This window comes from Pseudorca crassidens, chromosome 3 (genome assembly GCF_039906515.1).
Source record: "Pseudorca crassidens isolate mPseCra1 chromosome 3, mPseCra1.hap1, whole genome shotgun sequence".
NCBI lineage: Eukaryota > Metazoa > Chordata > Mammalia > Artiodactyla > Delphinidae > Pseudorca > Pseudorca crassidens.
The window spans coordinates 134727020-134736603 of record NC_090298.1 but is presented as its reverse complement, the minus strand read 5'-3'; the positions used below and the strand labels follow the sequence as shown (position 1 = coordinate 134736603).

The 9584-nt window shown below is 42.1% G+C and overlaps 1 pseudogene; it reads left to right on the top strand.

The window, feature by feature from the left end:
- The first annotated feature begins 512 nt into the window (after positions 1–512).
- LOC137222896 (U2 spliceosomal RNA) lies at positions 513–618 on the top strand (annotated as a pseudogene).
- The last annotated feature ends 8966 nt before the right edge of the window (positions 619–9584 follow it).

Sequence of the window (9584 nt, the reverse complement as noted above, 5' to 3'; positions counted from 1 at the left end):
TACATTAAAATGTATTAGTGCTTGCCTGTGAACACTAAGGTCACTTGACTTGTAATTTTCTATATTGTTCTATATTTTTGTGACTAAAGGCATTACTTGGGGGAATTAAAAGAATATCTTGAAGCGATTTTGGCTTTTGATCTGCCACTAATTGCTATTTAACCTTAATTCAGGGGTCGGATTCTTTGACCCAAGGAAACAGAATAGTATAAAAAGAAAGAATGTGAGTGTCAGATGGTGGCAGTGATTAAGTATAGCAAGAGACGCCTTTGCAAAAGTTACCGTTGGTCCCAGAAGACTCTCACTTAGCTGTGTGACGCTGGGCAAGTCACTTCACCTAAATCTCTGAATTATAGGGCTGTGCTGATGATTTAAAAGTGACTGAGCACGGTGGACACTCGGAAATCCTGGGTTCTCAATAAAGCCACTGCCCTGCTCTTTGGTCCTTTGGAATTACTAGATTAGTAAAATTTATACTTGACAGTAATTTTAGCTTAAAGTTTATTTTGTCTATTTCATCTCAGCCTTTTGGCTAAGATCAAGTGTAGTATCTGTTCTTGTCAATTTAAATAGCAAGAGAAAAGAAAGGAAAATAACGGGCATGCCCCCACACTCTTCAGACAATAGGAGCCTCTTAACCTGTTCCTTTGTCCAGAGACACAGGCCATTTCTCAGTGAAGGCCTCTGCCATCACTGAGGTTGCAGGGGAGATGTGGTAACTGGGGAGAAAAAGACCAATGGGGATGACCCCCTCACTCCTCAACATCCAAGCCCCCCACTTTCTCACTTGTCTGGCTAGAAATAAAAGGTTGATCCCATGGTTTTAACTTTCAGCTGCTGCTGGACTTTGCGTGCCTTGCGTAAGCTGGGAGACAGAGGCAGGAAAAAAACCCACCATAATCACCCTGTTACGGGCTGTTATTCAACTGTGGACTTCCAGGCCCCATCTGCCTGTTAGCGTTCACTTCTTAGAGTTTCAAGTGCATGCTGTTTGTCCTCTATCTTGCCCCATGCGGCTCTCAAGCCCTCGTAATATGACCACATTTCTCGTGCCACATGTAAAGATTCTAACATTTTGCAGATACTGAATTAAAAATCTATTATTTACATTGACTTCACCATTTTCATTTTCCTGGTGTGTTCATTAGAAAATTCAAAATTACATATGTGCCTGGCATTATGTATTTTTTGGTGAGCAGTGATCCAGAGGATGGAAATGTATGCCTCCTTCGACTCCTTAAACTTAACCCCACTCTGGGGCAATGTCCCAGCCAGGCAGAAACTGCAGTGTGTCTTGGAGAAGGTTTTTTGCATTGAGATAGTAGTATATGCTCTTTTAGCTTCAAGAACTTGGATGTTGTGGAGTTTAACCTGGTATAAGTTCAAATTAGAGTGTTTTAATTTTAGGATGTTAAAGGTAATCCCCATGGTAAACACAAAGAAAATAGCTATAGAATAGTCCCAAAAGGAAGTGAGAAAGTAATTTAAATATTTTATTGTAAGAAATCAGCTAAACACACACAACGAAAGATAGGAATGCAGGAAATGAGGGGCAAAAAAGCTTTGGGCAGATGGAAAAGAAACAGCACAATAGCAGAAATAAGTCTTTTTTTTGGTCAGCAATTACTTTAAATGTAAATGCATTACACTCTCCAATCAAAATACAGAGATTGGCAGAATAGGTAAAAACATATGATCCAACTATATGCTGTCTACAAGAGACTTACTTGAGATCAAAAGACTCAAGCAGGTTGAAAGTTAAAGGATAGAAAAGGGAATTCCAAACTCAGTGAGAAAACTCAAATAGTAAACAAGAGAGCAGGAGTGTCTATACCAATATCAGACAAAATAGACTTTGAATTTAAAATGGATCAAAGAGTTAAACATAAGAGCTAAACTATACAAATTTCTGAAGAAAAAAAGGGATAAATCTTCATGGTCTTGGATTTGGCAATGAACTCTTAATTATGATAGCAAAAGCACAGGCAACAAAAGGAAAAAGAAATTGGACTTTATCAAAATTAAAATCCTTTGTGTTTCAAAGAACACCATCAAGAAAGACATAATACAACCTTCAGAATGAAGGAAAATGTTTGCAAGTCATATATCAGATAAAGCCTAGTATTCAGAATATGTAAAGAACACTGGCAACTCAAAAATAAAATGTCAAATAACCAAATTTTAAGAATGAGAAAAAGAATCTGCATAGATACTGCTCCAAAGAAGAGACACAAATTGCCAATAAGCACATGAAAACATGTCCAAAATTATTAGTCAAAATTATGCAAACTGAAACCACAGTGAGATACCACTTCATACCCACTATTGTGCCATATAATTTTTTTAAAAACAAGGGTTGGCAATGATGTGGGGAAAGTGGCACTTTCAAGCATTGCTGGTGCAAATATGAAAAAGAAAATAGTTTGGCCGTTCCTCAAAAAGTTCAACACAGAGATACAATATGGGCCAGGAACTCCACTCCCAGGTATATGTCCAGGAGAAATAAAAAAACGTATGTTCACACAAAACCTTGTACATGAGTGTTATATTGTCATATCATTATTCATAATAGTCAAAAAGTGGAAACAACCCAACTATTCGCCAACTGAGGAATGGAAAACTAAAATGTGTTATATCCATACAATGAATGTTATTCAGCCATTAAAAGGGTGAAGGACAGATACATGCTACAACCTGGATGCACCTTGAATACATTTTGCTTACTGCAAAAGTCAGACACAGAAGTCCGCACATTGTGTGGTTCTATTCATATGAAAGGTCCAGCATAGGAAAATCAATAGAGACAGAAAGACCCAGGGCTGGGGTGAAAGGGGAGGACAGAATGAGAATGACTGATACTAGGTATGAGGTTTCTCTTGGGGATGATGAAAATGTACTGGAATTAGAGATGTTGATTGCAAAACCTGAGTACACTAAAAGCAGCCAAATCACACAGTTAAAAAAAAATGTGAATTGATGGAATGTGAATTATATCTCAATCAAAGATAATATGACAACATTTTTATAGTCATTACTCTTGATCAGTTTCAGGATGGAATTCCCACAGTGACTTCAATGGAGTGGCTTGTATGGGATGATATTTGAGGCTCAACCCTTTGGGACTAGATGTTCATTTTGAGCTGTTGAATGACGGTGAGGGCCAGCCAGTATATTTTCTTCACGGAGGATCAATCCCCATATGTATCCTTGGTTTGAATCCTTGTCTTTTTCTCTTCATATTCCTGAAACAAGTTCCTAGGAAATACATTCACAATAGAGGTGTTGACATCTTCCTGGCAAAAGTCTTAACTTATTCACAGGTGAAACTTCAGATCTCCTTATTACTAGCTGCCCGGGGAGTCCCCTGAATCAAAGTAGGGCTTATGAAGATGGACCTTGCATTTGAGTGTGCACTAAAAATACCCAACAGGCTCATCACATGGGGAAGATAACTTTATTTACATGAGACAAGTACAAAGTCAGCACAACACAATGAAGGATAGTATGGGTGCTGGTGCCTGATGGCCTGAAATCAAATCCTGTTTGAACGTCACGTGTACCTGGGAAGGTTAGTAACTTAGCCCTTCTGTTTCTCAGTTCCCTGGCCAGTGATATGGAAATATTAGTGGGACCTGCTTATTCGTATTATGTTCTGAGGCTAAAAATTAGTAAATACAAAGCCTGAAGAAAAATGATGGGTACTTCATGAGTGCTACCTACATAAATGTTCAAGTATTAAATGCCTGGAAGAATAAGTAGGTCGTCTCCAGAAAGGGCACCTAGGAGGCTACAAACAGGAGGAGAGAGCCTACTTTTTCACATTGATGACATGAGTAAGACGTTTTAGAGCTCATGGAAAGAATATTATTTCTTCTCCAAGATTTCGGATCAACCTTACTATCATTATTCTGAATTCTTTTTCAGGTAGACTGCCTATTTCCTCTTCATTTGTTAGGTCTGGTGCATTTTTATCTTGCTCCTTTATCTGCTGTGTGTTTTTCTGTCTTCTCATTTTGCTTATCTTACTGTGTTTGGGGTCTCCTTTTTGCAGGCTGCAGGTTCATAGTTCCTCCTGTTTTTGATGTCTGTCTCCAGTGGCTAAGGTTGGTTCAGTGGGTTGTGTAGGCTTCCTGGTGGAGGGGACTAGTGCCTGTGTTGTGGTGGATGAGGCTGGATCTTGTCTCTCTAGTGGGCAGGTTCACGTCTGGTGGTGTGCTTCGGGGTGTCTGTGGCCTTATTATGATTTTAGGCAGCCTCTCTGCTAATGGGTGGGGTTGTGTTCCTGTTTTGCTAGTTGTTTGGCATAGGTTTTCCAGCACTGTGGCTTGCTGGTCGTTGAGTGAAGCTGGGTGCTGGTGTTAAGATGGAGGTGTCTGGGAGATTTTCGCCATTTGATATTATGTGGAGCTGGGAGGTCTCTTGTGGACCAGTGTCCTGAAGTTGGCTCTCCTACCTCAGAGGCAGGGCCCTGCCTCCTGGCTGGAGCACCAAAAGCTTTTCATCCACACGGCTCAGGAGAAAAGGGAGAAAAAGTAGAGGGAATTAGTAGAAGTATGAGGAAAGAAAGAAGGAAAGGAGGGTAGGAAGGAAGGAAGAAAGAAAGAAAGAAGCAAAGAAGGAAAGAAGGCAAGAAGGAAAGAGAGGAGGGAGGGAGGGAGGGAGGGAGGAAGGAAGGAAGGAGGGAAGGAAGGAAAAAATACAGAAAGAAAGAAGATACAGTAAAAATAAAATAAAGTATAATAAAGTTATTGAATTAAAAAATTCTTATTTAGAAAAAAAAAAGGGACGGATAGAACCTTAGGACAAATGTTGGAAGCAAAGCTATACAGACAAAATCTTACACAGAAGCATACACATACACCCTCACTAAAAGAGGTAAAGGGGGAAAAATCATAAATCTTGCTGTCAGAGACCACCTCCTCAATTTGGGATGATTCGTTGTCTAAAGGAGGGAAGGAAGGAAGGAAAGAAAGAAAGAAAGAAAGAAAGAAAGAAAGAAAGAAAGAAAGAAAGAAAGAAAGAAAGAAAGAAAGAAAGAAAGAAAGAAAGAAAGAAAGAAAGAAAGAAAGAAAGAAAGAAAGAAAGAAAGAAAGAAAGAAAGAAAGAAAGAAAGAAAGAAAGAAAGAAAGAAAGAAAGAAAGAAAGAAGGTAAAGTATAAAAACGTTATTAAAATTAATTATTAAGAAAAAGAAATTTTTAAAAAAAAACATGGACGGATAGAACCCTAGGACAAATGGTGGAAGCAAGACTATACAGGCAAGATCTCACACAGAAGCATACACATACACATTCACAAAAAGAGGAAAAGGGAAAAAATCATAGATCTTGCTCCTAAAGTCCACTTCCTTAATTTGGGATGATTGGTTGTCTATTCAGGCATTCCACAGATGCAGGGTATATCAAGTTGATTGTGGAGCTTTAATCCGCTGCTTCTGAGGCTGCTGGGAGAGGTTTCCCTTTCTCTTCTTTGTTCTCACAGCTCCCAGGGCTCAGCTTTGGATTTGGCCCTGCCACTGCGTGTAGGTCGCTGGAGGCCGTCTGTTTTTTGCTCAGACAGGATGGGGTTAAAAGAGCCGCTGATTCGGGGGCTCTGGCGCACTCAGGCCGGCGGGGAGGGAGGGGCACGGAGTGTGGGGCGGGCCTGCGGTGGCAAAGGCCGGCGTGACCCTGCACCAGCCTGAGGCCCGCTGTGCGTTCTCCCGGGGAAGTTGTCCCTGGATCCCGGGAACCTGGCAGTGGCGGGCTGCACAGGCTCCGCGGAAGAGGGGTGTGGAGAGTGACCTGTGCTCGCACACAGGCCCCTTGGTGGCTGCAGCAGCAGCCTTAACGTCTCCCGCCCGCCTCTGGGGTCCCCGCTTTTAGCCGCGGCTTGCGCCTGTCTCTGGATTCCGCGCTTTCAGCCGCGGATCGCGCCCGTCTCTGACAACTCCATCCCCTCTGAGTCTCAGGCTGAGGCCTCCAGGTCACAGTCCTCACAGGTGTCAGACCAGAACCTGCCACACAAAGGCAGGGACTGGAGTCAGTGGGGAGGTGGGCTCCCTGGGGTCGGTGTGTGGGACCCAGGGGGCTACTCAGACCCTGCAAGTGACTTTGGGCCCTGACATCCCCAGGGCTCACATCCCCAGGGCACTGGGGCCTGTTTGCTGCTCTTTGCCAAGTGTGTTCTGGTAGCAGAGAGACCTGTCCTACAGGGGCGATTTAACCTGGGCATTTGGCCGGGCGGCGTTCAAGTGACTGGTCCCCTGAACAGTGAAAGTGATGCAGAGGAAAGGGGAGGCTCTGGGGCTCCAGGGTGAAAAGTGTGGGTCCCTCCCACCTGGGCGCTGTGAGGAGTGGGAGGTCTGATGACACAGGTGGGAGTAGTGACCCTGTCCCTCCAGCCCACACGCAACACGGCCCATCATGAGACCAGCACAGTGGAAGTGGGCAGAGAACTGCAATGTTCCCTTTTCCCCTAATAATCATTTTTCTTTCTTTAACACCCCAGCCAAACTTGCCTGTGCTTTTTAATTTTAAAATATCCTGATGCTGCGGTCATAGAATCATAAATTCTATAGCTTTGCTGTATCCCAACATGAAAAGTTTGTAGAAGACACTGTTTTTCAGCGTGTAATAAAACCAGATGTATTTGTTATCTAATTTTAAGGTCATAATTAATTTGGAAACCTGGCCCTTTAACTCATCCTAAATTAGCATTGCTTTGAATTACCTTCATTTTGTGTGTGTGTTGTATTCAATTTTTACACATCTATGGTAAAGAGAAATGGTGCCATGAGGTGACCCAGGCCCTTCAGTGGGGCTCCACAGAGGCTGCGGGGTCCCCAGGGGGTGGGCAAATCCCAGCCAGGTGTGGATCCTGCTGTGTCCCCTACCGCATGCCAGGGCTACCACGTGCCCACAGGGATGCAGCAGCGCTGGGCCAGGTGAGCTGTCTGCTTGCGTGAGAAGAAGCCCCGGTGCCTCTGTCCTCCTCACCCTTTCCCCAGGACGCCTGAACTGGGGGGTACCAGGGCCACTCCAGATATCTCACCACACCTGGTGATTTACTGGGGATGTTGCCTGCTGACCTTGGCGGGTTGGGAGGGCAAGGCTGGGTCCTGCAGAGGGAGATGTTGAACCTCACCAGGGACACTCTTTACAAAGAACACAATGTGAACAACACCTCCAGGAGTGATGTATGTGGTGACCCCACAGACGCCTTCAGCCCCCCATTTAAACATAAGAGCCTGGCATCTTCAGGGGTTCTATGGAACGGGGACTCTTCCCTGGTGAGATGCACTCAGGTCATCCTCCAGTTGCCTGCCCAGATTACCACCATTCTCTTCTCTCCACCTTTTTGTTCACATGCAGTGGTGACCACCTCCGTGCTCTTCTCTGGCTTTTCGGTTTTCCTGAAGCGCAAAAAAAAAAAAAAAAAAAGTCAGGGATGGCAAGGGAAGCACATACACTTATTTGCCTTCTGCTCTTCCTCCTACCCTCTCCACGCTCACATTTCCTCTTCTTCTTCTTCCTCATCCTTTTACTTCATCCCTTCTCTTGAATCCAGGACAAGAGAATTTCTTTTGTTTTTTTAATTGGATGAGTCAGTCTTCTTTTACTTATTTATTTATTTTTAATGTCCTTATTGGAGTATAATTGCTTTACAATGGTGTGTTAGTTTCTGCTATATAACAAAGTGAATCAGCTATACATATACATACATCCCCATAACTCCTCCCTCTTTTGTCTCCCTCCCACCCTCCCTATCCCACCCATCCAGGTGGTCACAAAACACCGAGCTGATCTCCCTGTGCTAAGTGGCTGCTTCCCACTAGCTATTTTATGTTTGGTAGTGTATATCTGTCCATGCCACTCTCTCACTTTGTCAGAGCTTAACCTTCCCCCTCCCCATATCCTCAAACCCATACCGTTTTTATGCTGTTATATTCTACATGTAGCTGGAAAAATGTTAAAAAGATTTTTAAAGAACTGCGCATCTGTTTTTGAAGCTGATTTGGCTGTTCAAGGCTTGCTAGCACTTTAGCCATCTCAGTACTATTTCACGTAGTAAACAGATGCAGTTGCCGTAATTGCTGCATATGTGTCTGTGTTCCTTTCTAGGCTATATGTTTTTGAAGTTAGAAACTATATTTATATCACAGCCCCTATGTATAGCACAATATCCATTGCTAATTCAGATTGTGCTTTAAGATATGAGAGAAAATTTAACACGTTTATTATAGTCATAAACATCTAGCAAACCAACCAGAAAATAAAAACTAATTTTCAATTGGTTGGCCAAGAACAAAAAAGAGAGGAATACCTAGTGCAAAATCATATCTCTAATAACTACTGTTGGATTTAGAGCACACACACGCTAAACTTACTTTAAAATATCTTCTCATCAAAGATTTGAGGTTGGACCTGAAAAAATTATATCAGAAATGAAGATAATTATGTGGTCTGACCAGCGTGGATCACACAAAGTAAGTGTATACTATGTATAAAGTAGATAAACTACGAGGTCCTGCTGTATAGCACAGGCAACTATATTCAATACCTTGTAATAACCTATAAAGGAAATGGATCTGAAAAAGAAATATATATATCTGAATCTCTTGGCGGTACACCTGAAACACAACACTGTCAATCAACTATACTTCAAGTAAAACAAAACAAAACAAAACAAAGTAAGTGTAAAGGGAAGTATAGTTTTATAAATTCACCTCTGATATCCAAAGGACCAACTGAAAGACAACAGAAAGTACAACTTTCTAGGAGACAGGACATGGCCAGCAAACAAGGCCATTACCCTCGGTAACGGTCATACCTGCCAAAAAATATACAGACTAGCCTGCATTCATGAATACATAAGAATTCTTCATTTATCTGGCATTGTTAGGCAATGAGGTATTGTATGTTAGGAGAAGCTTTTTTAAATGACAAATTGAAGAGGAGTTATTTTAACCTTCACTCGGTAATTTTTTTCTAAAATTAAGAAATGTATCCACTGGTGTATCTAATGTTTCCGTGATAACTCGGGGTCATCAGTTCAATCAACGTTTGCATGAATAATGCAAATGGAAACAAGACAGGCATGCTTACCGAAACTGAAAATGACATGGCACTGGCTGGAATAACTGATGAGAGAGCAAGAAAAAAGCAAAAATGAAAACAAACCGTGATCAAGAAACAATCAGTCAAGTTCTGACTTTCTGTACTTAGTTTCAAAACGAGATACCACAAATCCTAGCGAGAGACTCCAGCATCATTAGCTGTCTTTCTCCTTTGTTTCCACCTTCCTTTCCTTTTCCTTCTATCCTAGACTGTTCCAGGCAGTGCTTATAGCTGCTTGCAAGACAAATTCTAATACTTGCTTTCTCTCACACAAACTTCACAATATGTCCATGTGATAAATAGTGTGGAGGTAAAAGACAATTCATCACAGGCACATCTCCTATGAAAATAAAATTAGAAACTAGCTTCTAAACATGCAGAGAGAAGGGCGTGGTATCAGGCACTAATTCCCTTGGGAATTCCTCTCCATTTCTAATAGACATTCTTCTTTACCAAGATCCCTTTTTATTGGTGTCCTATTCCAAAC